The sequence below is a fragment of the Schistocerca piceifrons genome, chromosome 7 (assembly GCF_021461385.2).
Source record: "Schistocerca piceifrons isolate TAMUIC-IGC-003096 chromosome 7, iqSchPice1.1, whole genome shotgun sequence".
NCBI classification, from domain to species: Eukaryota; Metazoa; Arthropoda; class Insecta; order Orthoptera; family Acrididae; genus Schistocerca; species Schistocerca piceifrons.
The window spans coordinates 477,524,248-477,543,055 of NC_060144.1; positions in this window are offsets into that span (position 1 = coordinate 477,524,248).

Below are 18,808 nucleotides of genomic sequence, written 5' to 3' on the forward strand. Positions count from 1 at the left end.
CCCATTCCTGTCAATTGTTCCCTTATGCTCTCCCTGAAACTCTCTACAACCTCTGGTTCTCTCAGTTTATCTAGGTCCCATCTCCTTAAATTCTCACCTTTTTGCAGTTTCTTCAGTTTCAATCTGCAGTACATAACCAATAGATTGTGGTCAGAATCCACATCTGCCCCTGGAAATGTCTTACAATTTAAAACCTGGTTCCTAAATCTCTGTCTTACCATTATATAATCTATCTGATACCTTTTAGTATCTCCAGGATTCTTCCAGGTATACAACCTTCTTTCATGATTCTTGAACCAAGTGTTAGCTATGATTAAGTTATGCTCTGTGCAAAATTCAACAAGGCGGCTTCCTCTTTCATTTCTTCCCCCCAATCCATATTCACCTACTATGTTTCCTTCTCTCCCTTTTCCTACTGACGAATTCCAGTCACCCATGACTATTAAATTTTCGTCTCCCTTCACTACCTGAATAATTTCTTTTATCTCGTCATACATTTCATCAATTTCTTCATCATCTGCAGAGCTAGTTGGCATATAAACTTGTACCACTGTAGTAGGCATGGGCTTCGTGTCTATCTTGGCCACAATAATGCGTTCACTATGCTGTTTGTAGTAGCTAACCCGCACTCCTATTTTTTTATTCATTATTAAACCTACTCCTGCATTACCCCTATTTGATTTTGTATTTATAACCCTGTAATCACCTGACCAAAAGTCTTGTTCCTCCTGCCACCGAACTTCACTAATTCCCACTATGTCTATCTTTAACCTATCCATTTCCCTTTTTAAATTTTCTAACCTACCTGCCCGATTAAGGGATCTGACATTCCACGCTCCGATCCGTAGAATACCAGTTTTCTTTCTCCTGATAACGACGTCCTCTTGAGTAGTCCCCACCCGGAGATCCGAATGGGGGACTATTTTACCTCCGGAATATTTTACCCAAGAGGACGCCATCATCATTTATTTAATCATACAGTAAAGCTGCATGTCCTCGGGAAAAATTACAGCTGTAGTTTCCCCTTGCTTTCAGCCGTTCGCAGTACCAGCACAGCAAGGCCGATTTGGTTAATGTTACAAGGCCAGATCAGTCAATCATCCAGACTGTTGCCCCTGCAACTACTGAAAAGGCTGCTGCCCCTCTTCAGGAACCACACGTTTGTCTGGCCTCTCAACAGATACCCCTCCGTTGTGGTTGCACCTACGGTACGGCCATCTGTATCGCTGAGGCACGCAAGCCTCCCCACCAACGGCAAGGTCCAGGGTTCATGGGGGGGATGAAATGTATGATGAGATAAAAGAAATTATTCAGGTAGTGAAGGGAGACGAAAATTTAATAGTCATGCGTGACTGGAACTCGATAGTAGGAAAAGGAAGAGAAGGAAGCGTAGTAGGTGAATGTGGAATGGGAGTGATGAATGAAAGAGGAAGCCCCCTGGTAGAATTTTGCACAGAGCATAACTTAATCATAGCTAACACTTGGTTCAAGAATCATAAAAGAAGGTGTATACATGGAAGAAGCCTGGCGATACTGGAAGGTCTCAGATAGATTATATAATGGTAAGACAGAGTTTCAGGAACCAGGTGTTAAATTGTAAGACATTTCAAGGGGCAGATATGGACTCTAACCACAACCTATTGGTTATAAACTGTAGATTAAAACTGAAAAAACTGCAAAAAGGTAGGAATTTGAGGAGATAGGACCTGGATAAACTGAAAGAAATAGAGGTTGTAGTGAGCTTCAGGCAGAGCATTAGGGAACGATTGACAAGAATGGGGGAAATAAATACAGTAGAAGAAGAATGGGTAGCTTTGAGAGGTGAAATAATGAAGGTAGCAGAGGATCAAGTAGGTAAAAAGACGAGGGCTAATAGAAATCCTTGGGTAACAGAAGAGATATTGAATTTGGCAGATGAAAGGAAAAAATATAAAAATGCAGTAAATGAAGCAGGCAAAAGGAATACAAACGTCTCAAAAATGAGATCGACAGGAAGTGCAAAATGGCTAAGCAGGGATGGCTAGAGAACAAATGTAAGGATGTAGAGGCGCATATCACTAGGGGTAAGATAGATACTGCCTACAGGAAAATTAAAGAGACCTTTGGAGAAAAGAGAACCACTTGCATGAATATCAAGAGCTCAGATGAAAACCCACTTCTAAGCAAAGAAGGGAAAGCAGAAAGGTGGAAAGAGTATACAGAGGGTCTATACAAGGGCGATGTTCTTGAGGACAATATTATAGAAATGGAAGAAAATGTAGATGAAGATGAAATACGAGATATGATACTGCGTGATGAGTTTGACAGAGCACTGAAAGACCTGAGTCGAAACAAGGCCCCGGGAGTAGACAACATTCCATTAGAACTACTGACAGCCTTGGGAGAGCCAGGCCTAACAAAACCCTACCATCTGGTGAACAAGGTATATGAGACAGGCGAAATACCCTCAGACTTCAAAAAGAATATAATAATTCCAATCCCAAAGAAAGCAGGTGTTGACAGATGTGAAAATTACCGAACTATCAGTTTAATAAGTCACAGCTGCAAAATACTAACGCGAATTCTTTACAGACGAATGGAAAAACTGATAGAAGCCGACCTCGGGGAAGATCAGTTTGGATTCCGTAGAAATGTTGGAACACGTGAGGCAATACTGACCCTACGACTTATCTCAGAAGAAAGATTAAGGAAAGGCAAACCCACGTTTCTAGCATTTGTAGACTTAGAGAAAGCTTTTGACAATGTTGACTGGATTACTCTCTTTCAAATTCTGAAGGTGGCAGGGGTAAAATACAGGGAGCGAAAGGGTATTTACAATTTGTACAGAAACCAGATGGCAGTTATAAGAATCGAGGGGCATGAAAGGGAAGCAGTGGCTGGGAAAGGAGTGAGACAGGGTTGTAGCCTATGCCCGATGTTATTCAATCTGTATATTGAGCAAGCAGTAAAGGAAACAAAAGAAAAATTCGGAGTAGGAATTAGAATCCATGGAGAAGAAATAAAAATTTTGAGGTTCGCCGATGACATTGTAATTCTGTCAGAGACGACAAAGGACCTGGAAGAGCAGCTGAATGGAATGGACAGTATCCCAAAAGGAGGATATAAGATGAACATCAACAAAAGCGAAACGTGGATAATGGACTATAGTCGAACTAAATCGGGTGATGCTGCGGGAATTAGATTAGGAAATGAGATACTTAAAGTAGTAGATGAGTTTTGCTATTTGGGGAGCAAAATAACTGATGATGGTCGAAGTAAAGAGGATATAAAATGTAGATTGCCAATGGCAAGGAAAGAGTTTCTGAAGAAGAGAAATTTGTTAACATCGAGTATTCATTTAAGTGTCAGGAAGTCGTTTCTGAAAGCATTTGTATGGAGTGAGCCATGTATGGAAGTGAAAAGTGGACGACAAATAGTTTAGTCAAGAAGAGAATAGAGGCTTTCTAAATGTGGTGCTACAGAAGAATGCTGAAGATTAGATGGGTAGATCACATAACTAATGAGGAGGTATTGAATAGAATTGGAGAGAAAAGAAATTTGTGGCGCATCGTGACTAGAAGAAGGGATCGGTTGGTAGGGCATATTCTGAGGCATCAAGGGATCACCAACTTAGTATTGGAGGGCAGCGTGGAGGGTAAAAATCGTAGAGGGAGACCAAGAGATGAATACACCAAACAGATTCAGAAGGATGTAGGTTGCAGTAGGTACTGGAAGATGAAGAAGCTTGCAAAGGATAGAGTAGCACGGAGAGCTGCGTCAAACCAGTCTCTGGACTGAAGACCACAACAACAACTACAACGTATTCGTGAAAACACCTTTGAAATTATAAAAGAGTTGTACAAAGAAATATGCTCAACGTATAAATGTGTATGTACAGTATCCAAACTAAGAAGCAACAGTTTCTGTACGCTGCACGCAGCTGCTTCCCGTGTCTACAACGCGCTTTTGTAAACGTCTGTAAGGCAACGCCTCTTTGTAGGTTTAATAGATGGCTACTGTTTCCGCCTACTTATCAGTTGAAGGCTGTCGAAAGTTCAGCCAGGTATCAGGGCTTTCCTTAATCTGACTCGACTGTACGAGCGTCATAAAATGTTGAAATCTGTGTGAATTCCTAAGGGATCAAACTGCTGAGGTCATCGGTCCCTAGACTTACCCCCTACTTGATCTAACTTAAACTAACTTATGCTAAGAACAACACACACACACCCATGCCCGAGGGAGGACTCAAAGCTCCGGCGGGAGAGACCGCGCAGTCCGTCACATGGCGCCTCTAACCGCGCGGCCACTCCGCACGGCTACGAGTGTCTCAGTTGTAAAGAATTTTTCACGCATCTCATTGCTTATGATGTCATATTTCCTGAACTATATTAGGTAGGCAGCTTTCGCCCTCACAGCGATTGTTGCCTGACTGTAAGAGATATGTACATCAAGTTTGGATGAAATCGGTCCATTGGCTTAGGAGGAATGTGGACACACACACAAACGTATTCGCAATATGTATGGTTTTCGACGACCGGCACAGCTGTCTTCTTCAGGTGCTGGGAGTTTTGCTGTTATGTTTGCTCACCGAATAGACTCCAATAACCTGAAGAAGACGGGTGGTTCGGCCATCGTAATATTAAAATGGAAACAGCAACTCGGAAGAACTCCCGTAAGCAAACCATGAATCAGTCTCGCCGAGAATACATGAAAGATCAGGTTTTTTGTTTGTTTGCAGGTACATATGTACAGTCCTGGTACACTCTTAAATCCTGTCACCACAGTACCTTAGCAGGACGCTAGACCCAAAACAAAATTGTGCTGTCCACTGAAAAAGTAGAATATTGGCCAATAATTCGTTTTCTGCATCTAAAGGCGACAACGCTGCAACAATTCATGCTGAGCTGGTGAAGTATATGGCTGCAACGCACCATTATATGACACAGCGGAAAGGTGAAGCAGACCCTTCAGTGTAGTCAAACAAGTCTGTTGAACGGTATGATGTGTCGGCAGCTGGGCCAACACCTTGTAGATCGAGATGGCTGAAAATGCACGCTAGACTAACGCAGACGGGCTTGAAGTACTGGAACAGGCTACATAATTAATGCTATGAAGAAAAGTACGTAGCTGGATTAATACTTATCTTTAATCAATCATTGTGGTACATCGCTCTTGACGATACACAGGAGACTTTAATTACAATCACTGTAAGGCTAATGGCGCCTTGCTAGTTCGTAGCCATTAACTTAGCTGAAGGCTGTTCTGTCTCTCGGCTAATGAGAGAGAAAGGCTTCGTACATCTAGTCGCTAGCTAGGTCGTCCGTACAACTGGGCGAGTGCTTGTTCGTATCACGAGACCTGCCTTGTGGTGGCGCTAGGTCTGCGATCACACAGTGGCGACACGCGGGTCCGACATGTACTAAATGGACCGCGGCCGATTTAATCTACCACCTAGCAAGTGTGGTGTCTGGCGGTGACACCACACGGTATGGCAGACTAACTCTGTGGCAGATCGTAAATCGCAAGTGAGTTAGAGGCCATGGCGCATGAAGATCGTATCGATGTGATAGAGGAAAAAGTGAAGTAGAATGGATCAGTTTTCAACACTCTGCTTGACATTTTGAACTTGCCAAAGGCCACCACTGTACGATTCCGCGACTGCTCACACCCATTCAAATAGATGGCTAAACCGAGGCAGCAGTAGAAATTTTACAGCTATATTAGATCAACCTAGATAACTTCTTTAGCTGAATAATCACCACACTCATTTTCAGGAACTGTCATTCAGGAACTTGCTGTGTGTTATTTCTGCCATCCAGTGTGCTGTGAGTGACTGTCAGGTGGTGGGAGCATGTGTGCGGATTATTCAGAAAGGTGTGGTATGCTTTTACAAAGCTCAAAGTCCACAAGTGAGAATGCTTCAGCGGACGTTTTTACTAACAACTTTGTTATGTGGTGTTATTCTGTATGTAGCGTGTATGGTGTATTACCACTACCTGATTTGACTAAAGAAATGCATGCGTACTTGCATATGTTCATATGTCATACAATGTTATCTGAAGCTAAAAAAGAAAATAGATGGCTTTCTGCCTCAAAAATTGTTACTTTATTTCAAGTAAAGACACACAGCCTTTGTACTTTGGTCAATAGTGCACTTGTACTAAAAATAGAGAGAATGCCTCCACACAATATGGTTAATCTATAATGGCTGTGTGTATTTCTAAATGTAGTGGAACTACCCAAATATGTATATGATAGGGCATTTTTGTAAATAGAAAGGTCAAGAGAGTTATACATTTGATAACAGAATAACTTCTTGTTTATTTTCTTTTGTACAGAGAAAGATACATAACATTTACTAGAAAAAGTCACAAACACATTTTCTTTGGTATATTCTGTAATGATTACAGACTAATAACTACAAAATACAGAGATAGGTTGTTTTCTTCAGGAGATACTTTAATGAATAGAAACGTTTTTACTCGAGTGTAGCTCCAGTGGTAATCTAAAATAAATGTTATCATTCTTTTTGATACAGAGACTTTTTTTATTATAGCTTTTACAATATTATTATACAGCTGATGCAATGTTATAGATTCCTTTTGATATGTGTATGTTTTAATGTAGCTGATACAATTATCATTTTTCTTCTTTGACAATAGAGCTATTATGTATACAGGTGAACACACACACATATATATAACTAGTAACACATGACATTTAGCAGCAAGTGAAGAAAAAACTATATACACATACATCCTCAAACATGTACATAGTGTACAACATATACAATTTGCATGCACACCTGCAGTCAACCTCATAACACCTGCATGTATACACATATATTTACGCACACCACAACAAATGGCTCTTACACGTACATTCACACACAAACACACACACAAACACACACACACACAAACACACACAAACACACGCACACACACACACAAACACATACACACACACAAACACACACACACACAAACACACACACACACACACACACACACACACGCACACAAACACACACACACAAACACACACACACGCACAAAAACACAGTCACCCAAATCATCCAAATGACTAGTGTGAGAACAGGAGGGTCTCGAACCCCTCATCACAGATGAGCTGTTTGTTGTCACAAAACAACAGGCAGATTTTCAGTTGTGATACAGTGTGCATCTCTCACTATCAAATTCTTGCTTCTGGCGCCATATATGGAGAAGACTCCCCACCAGGTCGCAGGCACTCTCAGTAATCACCAGCTGAGGGACCCATAGACACTGCACGATGCACACCCTTATCTCACATTTGGGTGGCAGCTGTTTGCATAAGATGCACATACATTTTGTATCTATGGCCCACAAACTGCATAATCTGCACCCATTAGATGAAACTCCCTGGTACATGTGAACTTTGAATTGGTCCAGTATATACATACCACAATAAACATGTTTTGTGAACTCTACCATAACCTTAGTTATCTCCAGAGCAACTAATCCTTGGTTCGAGATTATGTCCCTTTTAAAATTTGGGCTTGCAATATAATCTTACGCGCAATAACAACACTAGCAGTGGTAAATCACTGTAATTTCTTAAATTCACTGTTGTTTTTCCGAAACTACCACTATTTATTAATTTAATTTTTTTTCAAAGCCACAAGTTGCGAGTGCCCTTTGTTCAGCATTTGTAATCAATATACTCCTTCAACCAGGGTGACTGCTTGAAGGGCCGGCCGCGGTGGTCTAGCGGTTCTAGGCGCTCAGTCCAGAGCCGCGCGACTGCTATGGTCGCAGGTTCGAATCCTGCCTCGGGCATGGATGTGTGTGATGTCCTTAGGTTAGTTAGGTTTAAGTAGTTCTAAGTTCTAGGGGACTGATGACCATAGATGTTAAGTCCCATAGTGCTCAGAGCCATTTGAACCATTTTTTGAACTGCTTGAAGGAGATGCCGTGGGTGACTCTAATCAGTTTCATTCCTACACTGAGACACTGTTGGAGGTTTCTGCAGCCCATAATATGTATCTCTTTACACCCTAAGTGTCTTCATCAACTTGGGGATGTCACCATTGCATGGGACTAGGTGGTCAGAATAGCGAAAAATCGCTGTGCGCATCATGCAAACTAATAGAGTATGCAAGTCCGTCTCCATGACAAATCCTTTACCGGAATCAGCTGCCACATGTCCTCATAGGACTGCCATTCAAACCATAGCAACAGGCAGAGATCTTTACATGGCATGTCTGTATAAATTGATAACATCAAGATACTTGAGGTAACTCACATCGGCAGATGCTCTGAACTGTTCACCCAGTTGTGAGTTATTTGCCTTGGTATGCCTATGGATACATTGGCAAAGTTCCCCACGAATCCCACACTTGAAAAAGCGCAGCATGTCAACATCAGTCAATAATTCGATGCTGACACTGGTCTTCCTCAATATTGTATCCCACAAAAGCTCTGGCACATTGTAATAGAAAGCAGGGTCCAGTGTGTATGTGGTCATGCATACACTTTGGAATTTCTCGAAAATATCTGCAAGCAGTCGCATATCTTTGTTCAAATACAATTTTGCATACTTCCTTCAATCAGAGATATTGCATTCCTGGCAGATATTCACCACATGCCCATACTCCACATCCTTTATGGCATTGCCTGTAAGGTTACTGGTGATTGCAGCTATATCGCACAATATGGTTTTACTGAGTCTCCCCATTAAATCCAGGTATTCTTCATTGTGATATACAGCTCTAGTGAGATATATGTCCTCCTGACACACTGCGACGCTTGCATAAAACGTAATGAGTCCATAAATAGCAACGTAATGTGCAGCATCGTCCCCTTGGAGAACGAAATGTATTTCTAAACACCTTCAGGCAGGAAACTAACCCACTCATCGTGCAAACTGAAATCACCCAAGTGTCCAGCGATGAAATGAGCAACTTACCCATTGAAACAGTGGAAGAAAATGATTAAGTTTTGGGGCACGTTGGATGCACACTTTCAGTGTTAGGTGACAATTGTCTCTACATGGAGTTCATGCTTTTCTATCTAACGGCAGCGCACATATATGACAGCTGACTGCTTTCTCATATAATGGATTATTCTCCTGCGATTTGGTCGTGGGAATGTTGGTAACGTAAATACAATGAGCATGCTGTGCAATCTATTCGAACTCTGAGAACAATAGTCTTGCAGGATGTTCCCCCTTGTGCGATCCACAATAATTGAGCCTCGAATTGTATAAGTATACAGCTTGATATGCCACCACGTATGGTACATGTCGCTCTTTGAGGGTTTTATGGGAGGCAGTGCGGTCTCCTTCACAGCACACCACAGGAGCGAGTAGTTACTCCAAATCAGCTTATACTATAAAGGGACAGTGCTCCCGGTGGTGGAAATTCTTAAACTTTAGGAACTTGTTTTCCTCAGTGGGCATTTCCACATATACCGGTTCCTGGCTAGGGCAATCAATCGGATGCTTTTCTTGGTCCATAGTAAAATAAATGAGACATCTACAATGATAATGGTGTGCACCATGATGTTTGCTCTTTTGCAAGTAGAGTAAGTGGGACATGTTCTTGACTGATATGTAACACTGCATCTCACACTTGGGGAATAACAACATATCTACATGTTTCTCACACTCACCATTTGCTTTGGAAAAGTAGAGGGGTCCCACAGCTTCATGTTTTGGTTCTTTCCTTTACCCTGCAGTGCGCTCTTCTTCTACTAGATCGATTTAAACTTTCTTCAGGCCATAAATGTGAACTTAAATGCTCAGTATCTGCCTCCAAAACCTAGGTATGTCCTCGGGTATAAGGGGAAAATTGATGCTGTCAAAGTTACAGAGTCCACAAACATTGTTCTGTATATACTCAGACACACTGCATGATAACACCTGTCACACGCGAGTAGTGAACAAACGAGGCAGAGTTCATCATTGTGATTTTGAACTTTGATACATACCTTTTTAACAGTTACATCCTTTTGGGACTTGATATAGCTACAACTTCCATTTAGTGGTCCAAAGACATGACTGTGGATACCTAAGTAGTCTACATGGCTAAGTGTCTTCCTAGACCACCTTTCCTGCATTTTAGAAAACTAGTCTAGTATGACACTTAGAGGTAAAGTCACAGAACCACTCAGCAATTGAGTCACCCCGCGTTATTGCGCCAGTTTCTTTCCAAATGCTAATGGTGTACTCCTCCAAACCACCTTCTTGAGGGTACATTGGTTCGCAGCATAATACTCTCCCAGGAGGCACCACCTTATCGTAGCACTGTCTATGCAAGTGGAGAGTTTGTGTGGTTCAAGGAAGCTGAGAGCTATATCAATGGTAGTGTAGCCACTGGCAGGTCTAACTTAGCTGGGCACTTTTTCGCAGAGGAACCAGACGAAGTGTTCCTCACAATGATCCATCTTACATCCTACATATCCTGTTCTCTACCCTTTCCTCAATTTCCATTCCTTTTCCTCCTCTAATTACCTTATGCACGATTGCCCTAGGGTTAGTCTCAGGAGGTATGAAGGCTAAGGGAGAAAGCCCTGAAAGAAAATTTAGAGTCGAGCCCCAAAGGTGACTAGAAGGTATACTATGGCCCCTCCTGGGAGCTCCAGCAACTGTAGCAATATATGAAATATTGGCTTGCCTTTTCTCTGAACACTATCATCTAAGTCGAGAGAGAGACCATGATGATTGAAACAACAAAAAGGAAGTAATAAAGAAATTATTATTCTGTATTGCCAGGTGGACTGTTAAGAGAATGTGTACAAAGTACACTGATGGTATCCAAGAGGCAAGAGGTCGACTTTGTGGAGTCCTGTCCACTCGTCCCTTATAGGGTGCCTATAGGATGCTGCTTTTCTCAGATAGCTATACAACAATTCAGGCAAATCACATTAATCGTTTTTATTACAATAAAGTAGATTGACAGTACTTAACTTTGGTTACAAGTTTTGGTTGTCACAAGCGATGGGCGACATGCAAATAATCAATGTTCTTCGCTATACACAATGTCCATACAAGTTATCACACAAGCGCCTATGGAGTCTGCTACTGCCTCTGCTAGAGCGCGTCTCCTATTTGTGGGGCGGCGGGTGGAATTAATTGTTATTTAAATGTTCCTATTATTTATACTGTGTTGTTGTTTGCCGTTCTCAACACTGGCTCTCTAACTACAATATCGGCAACCAGAAAGTGATTAGCAAAACATGAAGCCTGTAATTAGAATTCCTAGTGCCCACTTCATCTGAGAAATACATTTATAGCTACAGCTTATAGCTCTGAGGAATTAGGAGATCGTCTGGGATTCATAATCAAAAATGATTCTCTCTAAAATGTTCACTATATTCTGAAAGTCACAGACCAAAAAGAATCCACACAATCCAACTACCAGAGCAGTTCAGAGTCTAATGCGCTGATGCCACTATAACTGTTCAAATTAAATGTTTAAGTGAATGCTCGCCATAATTTGACGATACTGTTCATCAAACGCCACGCTAAATAACGGTAGAATGTCTGTCCCGCGGCGGCACGTGAAAATACGACATACGCAAACTGAAGATAGATCATTAAAGTCATCCCAGAATTAACACTTCACTCGAAAACGATTTCATGGTTACGCGTATCCCGAGTAACTTATTACGGCATCCGAGGCTGTTTGTAGCAATGATACCGACGCGACGCGACTCCCGGCACAGGTGGTGCGCTAATCAGTGTCTGGAGAGAACTGGGGCCTTCATCTCTCACGCAGCGTTCTTATGTATAAAGCCGCGGTGCGGACGGCTAAGGGAACGCCTGATCAAATCTGCTCTCCCGACTAGCCGCTGGGCTAGTAATGGACCACTTTAAGTTATCGAATAAATCATTGCTTCCTTTGCCGATGAAGCTCTCAATTTAAACGTACAATCAGCACACAGGTAAGTAATCATAATAAACGTCTGATATGGCTAAGTCGAATATTTTGAGCGAGAGAATTAATTTAATTACACTACACACAGTAGACGAGCTCTGAACTTGCCCTTTGGAGATACGCTATCGCTATAGTTTTATAGTTATTCAATTGAAACTTCTCACATCTTTATGATTATAGCAGATCTCCCTTCTACTTAAATTTAAACATCCTAGCCTTATTTATTCGCCTACTTAATCTATCTTGCTTCCTTTATTTTTAAGACAAAAACCAGAAAATCATGAACTTCAACTAAAATTTTAATTTGTGAGATCCAGAATATTGTTTCTACTAAATTATTATGCAAAAGGAATCTAAATTTAAATTTTTAAGTTTCTAGCTCTTTTCTGTTGCGCTAATGATTTTTACAGAAAAACATCCAAATTTCGAAAATGGTTAAAGTTATTGAACAGATATCCAACACGTATTGATTTAGTATTACTCCTGACATGCTAGAAACGTTTCAGGTTATTTACTTGATTTTTAAAGTATTGCGCCACATTTATGACGTCAGAGCTAGTTACAGCGGACTAGGCTGGCACACAATGGAAAGACTGATGTGAATTTTATACGACGTGAGTAGGCTGCTTCCCTACATACTGTCCCGCCGAGGCTGACAGGAGCGGCGCCTGTGTTCTCTTCGTATGGAAGCCGTTCCTGTCGTGTTGCGGTCCTAGTCAGCGGGCTACTGGCTGGCGTCGTCTCAGAGCATTCTCTGCTCTTGCCTTCTTCACCCTCGTACCGGCGTTTGTCGTTACGCCGGAACAGATTTCATTAGTAAGACTGCTGTAGTTGATAGAGAGCTCCATCACTCGAATTTGGACATTGTGGGAATGCAGGAGATGAGGCTTCCGGACATTCTTCTGGCAGAGAAAGTCTCAAAATGAGCCAAGACTCAAGACTTCACGACGTAGAATTCATAGATAAAAACACCCGCCTGATCTATATTGTGCCACAATCTGATGGAATAGAGCATTTCTTACTTCTCAAATGTGCCCTTCAAGTGGCGCTAACAACGTCTTGAATATGTACACTCCCACTTTATCATCCAGCATGGAAGAGAAGAATTTGTTTTATGATTTACTCAGCGGAACACTAGCCAAAGTACCTGGCTCTGAGTCACTATACATTCTAGGGGACATTAACGCTCGAGTTGGAACAGATAGCGTCGTGTATCCGACTTGCCTGGGCCGTCGTTGAGTGGAGAAAATGAACGAAAATGGCCAGGGACTGTTGGAAGCCTGCTGCTTTTATGGACTGGACATTACAAACACATATTTACAACTTAAGGATCGACACAAGACGTCCTGGAGTAACGCCTGCTCTCATCACTGGCATCCAAGTCATCTTGTCATAGGTAGGCGAACAGATTTCAAAAATGTCCTGCTGACACCAAGCTGTCGTAGTGCTGATTGCAACACTGACGACGCTCTGGTGGCGTGCACAGCGAGGCTCGCCCCTAACAAATATCACCACGCCAAACCGAGAGGTCACCCACAGGTAAACACGTATCATGTTCATGACTCACAACAGAAACAGGAATTAGACAGCAATTCTGAAAGTGCTTTACTAGGGAACGTACAAGCAGAAAGGACTATTGATAAGAAATGGGCATAACTTTCTGGAGTCGTCGACAACTCTGTAGTATTGCCCTATGGAATGAAAGAAGATAGAAACAAGAACTGGTACGAGCAAAATCTGGAAGAGATGGAGTCAGTCACTCAGTCTAGACGGAAACCCTTGCTTGTTTACAAAAGAAATCCACACGGGAATGACTTGATAGAAGCAACGAACGGGGTGCAGCCAACATCCAAGAGATGTGGAAATAATGGCTACAGTTACGTGCAGGTAGACAGAAAGCGGCCGATTCTGGGGACATTAAGGCAATGTATGATGGTATTAAAAAAAGGTTTGGTCCATCTGTCAGAAAAACAGCTCATTTTGAAGTCTAAGACAAGTGAACTCACTACCGATGAAGGCAAGCAAATGGAACTCAAGGTTGAAAACTACCTCGAGTTGTATGCAGCTGAAAGCAGGGATGCATCTGATGCCATCAAACAACTAGATGCAGTGCCTACTACGGAAGAACTAAGTAAAGCAACAGATTCCCTTGCTAATAAACGCTCTGGGTGGAGACGGAATCCCTTTAGAGGTTATTGAGTGTAAGATGTCTGTCCTTTTCAGATACCTACCTCACTTCTCACAACGAGCTGGGAAGAAGTTTACGTGCCACTGAGTATGCAGAAGTCGAAGGTTATTACTCTGTACCAACAGAAAGAGGACGAAAGCGACTGCAAAAATTACTGAGGCATTTCACTGCTAAATGTATCTGGGAAGGCATATGCAAGAGTTATCCTAATGCAATTTCAGATCCTAGCTTCCAGAGAGTACCCAGAATCACAATACAGCTTCAGACCTGCCCGATCAACCACGGATATGATCTTCTCGCTAGAGCAATCTTGTTAAGGCATTAGATTTAGTGAGCAGAAATGGACTCTTCAAGTTGCTGCAGAAGATTGGATGCCCATCTAAACTACTACAGATAACTGTCTCTTTCTATGAGAAAACGCAAGCAACAATCTGCTTCAACAGTAGAACATTAATACCTGTTAATAGTGGTGCAAAGCAGGGGTGTGTGTTAGGTCCAACTCTATTTGAGACCTTCTTTTCTCTTCCGCTGAGATTTGCGTTTGAAGACTGTGAGAAGAGAGACTATTTACATACTAGGTATGATGGAAATCTTTTCAACATTGCCTCCAAAACACTAATATCATGATGCACGGAATCGCCAACCTCCCATCCGTCAGCATTCACGATTAGATTGAAAAACAGAATAGGGAAAAATGGACTGCTCACAATGAAAACCAAATAACAGGAACACAACGCTTGTGTTATCAGCACACTTCTCTATAGCTGTGGGACATGGACAACTCTTGCTAAGCACGAATCTCGACTGAACAGCTTTCATCTCTGCTATCTCAAGATCTGTTGGAGAGATACGATATCCAACACTGAAGTCTTGCAGCTGGCAACCACAATCAGTATTCGTGCACTCTTGAGCCACTGATGTCTAAGGTGGCTGGGACGTGTTAGGCGTCTGTATCCTAGGCGAATACCGAGCCAACTACTGCACAGAGGACTTCAGGAGGGTGTGAGGTCAGCAGGAAAGCCGCATCTTCGCTTAAAGGATGTCTGCAAGAGAGACCTAATAAAGGCCACTATTAATTCAAGTCGATGGGAAAGTACTGTTGAAAACCGTGTAACTGGTGACTAACTGTGTGAAATGGGGTCATGATTGCAGGAGACGAACGCACACAAGAAACAATCAGGAAGAGGACAAGACGAAAAGGGAGAGCTGTTTCCGTTCGAAATCTCTCACTTTTTCACTTGCCCAAACTGTAGTAAGGACTGACACTCTCGTATACGACCTTTCAGCCGCAGTAGACGCTGCAGACTCTGAACCAAGTATGCTACACAATCATCCTTCGAGGATGGACAGTTGACGTCAATAATGCGCGGCCCTCAATGGCAGGGTACTTTGAATCATTTAACATTTCATACAGCTCCCTTTCCGGAATGGGTATACATGTGTTAAGCCAAAGGCCCAGGTTTAGGTAGCCCACAGTACAGTTATCTATGTGGGCATATGAGATCCGCTCCCTAAAAGCACCTGCAACCACAGAGGAATTTAATGCTGGCTTGTGACTGACCTCGCCCAGTCTTAATCCAATAGGATGGAGGAAGCTGGTTGCTGACTATAGCCAGGTGACCCTGAATGAGATGACTGTGCCGTAGACAGCATCAAACGAAACAGTAGACAGTCCCGAAAGTGGGGAGTGCTGCAATGACGATCCTTTATAAATTATTACATGTCACAAACTAAATGCACTTCCTTAAATATAACCGTATTCCAGTGTGCACATCAGACATGGCTAGTTCATACATATTCCCATGTACAGAGACAAAGCATAGGCCACATAGTTGAGCAATGATTTCTTCCAACGCGTTAGGACTTTGGTCCACATTTCCTTATAGAATCTGTACTCGTATGGTTGCCAACTTAGCTGCTTTCCCAGAGCATGCTGAAGAGCACAACTGGCTTACGTTAAGTTTTTGAATGTCTGCTCCTGTAGACGAGTGCATTCTTTTCCATTATAAAGTTTAATCGTCCCTGAGAAGTCGCCTGAGGTGATTATACGATCGCCAAGTATCACTGATGGGGCTTCGCCAGTTCCTTTGAACGCGACACCAACATGCATCGAAGTTTCACTTAGACGAGGAAACTCACAAAGGGATATTATGAATCTGGCATCACTATATCGATGATTTTCGAAAGCCGCCACTGAGTAGAACTCTCCATCCGAAATCATCCCCGCATTGACATGTTTGCTGCTATTGATGTTTAAACTGAAGGTACAGCTATACAGGATGTTCAGCAGGTCCGATTACAAACTTCTAGGACTTGTAGAGGGGAGTGAGTACATAATATTTTGAATAGGAATCGATGTCTAGAAACGTCATCCAACGACGCTATAGAGCGTCAAGGTTGTAGGCGCCGGCGCCTGTAAATGTACGTATATACTGGGTGATTCCTTGATGGCGTTAGGATCTTTCAAAGATGATGGACCCGGGTTAATGTATCCATTTGAGTTAAGGGTCCCTGGCTCGGAAACGAACGACTTGAAAGTTACAAGCGAAAATCATTCTGATACCTCTGACAGTAGAATACATGTGCCGGTACTGTTGTTGCTAACAATGTAGCGTCTGCAGCTTTCGTAGGTGGTAGTATGGACAAAAACAAGAAAAATTTCTAGTAAAGAGGGGTTCCAAAATGCATAGGTGAGGAGCTATGAGCACTTGCTCATCTTCGCTAGTGTGAAACACATCTCATCTATTGAGCAAGTGCTCATAGCTCTTAAGGTTTGCATTTTAGAGCACATGTTTACTAGACTTTTTTCTTGGTTTTGTCCATACCACAACCTCTGAAAGTTGCATACCCTACATGCTTAGCAACAACAGTACTGGTACATGTATTCCATTGTCAGAGGTACCAGAACAGTTTTAGTTTTCGAATCGTTCGTTTCCGGTACATGAACCCTTACTTCAAATTGATTCATTTATCCATCCCTATCATCCCTGAAAGTTCTTAACATGATCACAAAATCACCCTATGTACACATGTATCTACAGGCGCTGGCACCTATAACATTGGCGCTCTGTAGCGTCGTCGGATGGCTTTTCTGCACATGAATTTTTGTTCACTATATTATGCGTGTGTATTGTGTAATGAACCAGGGAGCCTTAAATGACGCCGTAGCCTCAGTGGTCCACAACGCCACAACAGGTCGCAACAGTCCATCCACCCTACCGCCGCCCCACACTGAACCCAGGGTTATTGGCGGTTCGGCCCCCAGTGGACTAAAATACGTGGACTGAGGTGCAATATGCGTAGATTAAACTGTTAGTTAACAAATCATAGGTTAATGCGTTAACTTTACCTATCTTAAATACAGATTAGTGCCTACTGACTCTTTCAGAATCCTATTCTATGAACACCTAGCAAACGCGACATCCATTTTCAGTTTCCCATATGTTAATAGTACAGAATAATGATCAACTGCAGCTGCCAGAGCCTCATATCTACTCTAAAGATCGAAGTCATAGCAAAAGTAACATATCCCCATTTAAAAAACAGTCATTGTCATAACTTAGCAGCTATAAACATTAAAAAAATTACTCGCATAAGTCAGGAAGTTCGCTACATTGTCCATTGTAACTTTGCGTAAACCACTCCCCATACGTTTAATCGTTCAAAAGATATTTTAGATGACCTTTCTTAGTCACCTCACCCTGAGCAGTGGTCAGCATATGATACAAATATTCAGATGAATATTCTCTCACAGGAGGTCTCATGTGATCTACTAGATTTTCCATTCTTTCTGAATACACTAGATGAGTGTCATGACCACAAAAATGATGAGTCAGACCTAGTTACGGTGCACTCATCTGTAAATACTTCGCCTATATTGTCAGCTATGCAGCATATTCTGTTTAATCTCACTCTATGTGTCCGCCTCAATGTCGATAAACTTGCTCAGAACATTTTTTTTTCCTTTTCTCTCCTTTTAAACTATTTCCGTCTTTCCAATTTCTACACCAAACAGATATACACCCGAAACGACAAGAAATGTACAAATGTGTATAGTTCCAAATGCCGCTATCAATGTTCGGGGAGTATCTCCTTGTACTGTAGAGTGCAGACGGCACTCGGTAGAGTGAGTGGTAGAGTGATGGGCCGGTGAGCCGAATGACACACTGGTGGTCTAGAGAACTGTTTCATTCAATTTCAAATACAATGTGAACCACGAGCACCACTCTCTGCTGACTCTCGATGCCATCGCCTCACAGGTGGCTGATTCCACCCTGGTAAGGAAACACACATGTGGATGCCCAGAGTTGCTGAGTGGGACCGAGCTGCGGCCACCAGCCTGACAGTAGGCCACAGCCCTGACGTCAGCAACCCTCTGCTACTTCTGCTATGGAACAGCTGCTCATGGCGACTCAGGCCCCGCTTGCATCCACTGTGGAGTCTGGTGGAGACTGCCATGTGCAGGACACAATCCGCTGTGCCCTGGCAGTAGTTTGGCGATGGCAGGTGCGACTGGCAGGTCAGCAGTGCTGTGACATCAAGTCCTGCATGGAGGCTCAGTGCAGGCAGCTGTTGGAACAACCCAGTTTCAAGCCCGTGGCTGCAGATAGCAGTGCCCAGTTGTCTCATTGGCTTGTGCGGATCTCTCATTATGCTAGTGGTGGTACTGCATCTGCTTCAAAATTCACACCTCTTCTTATGGCTCTGAGATGCATCTGTTG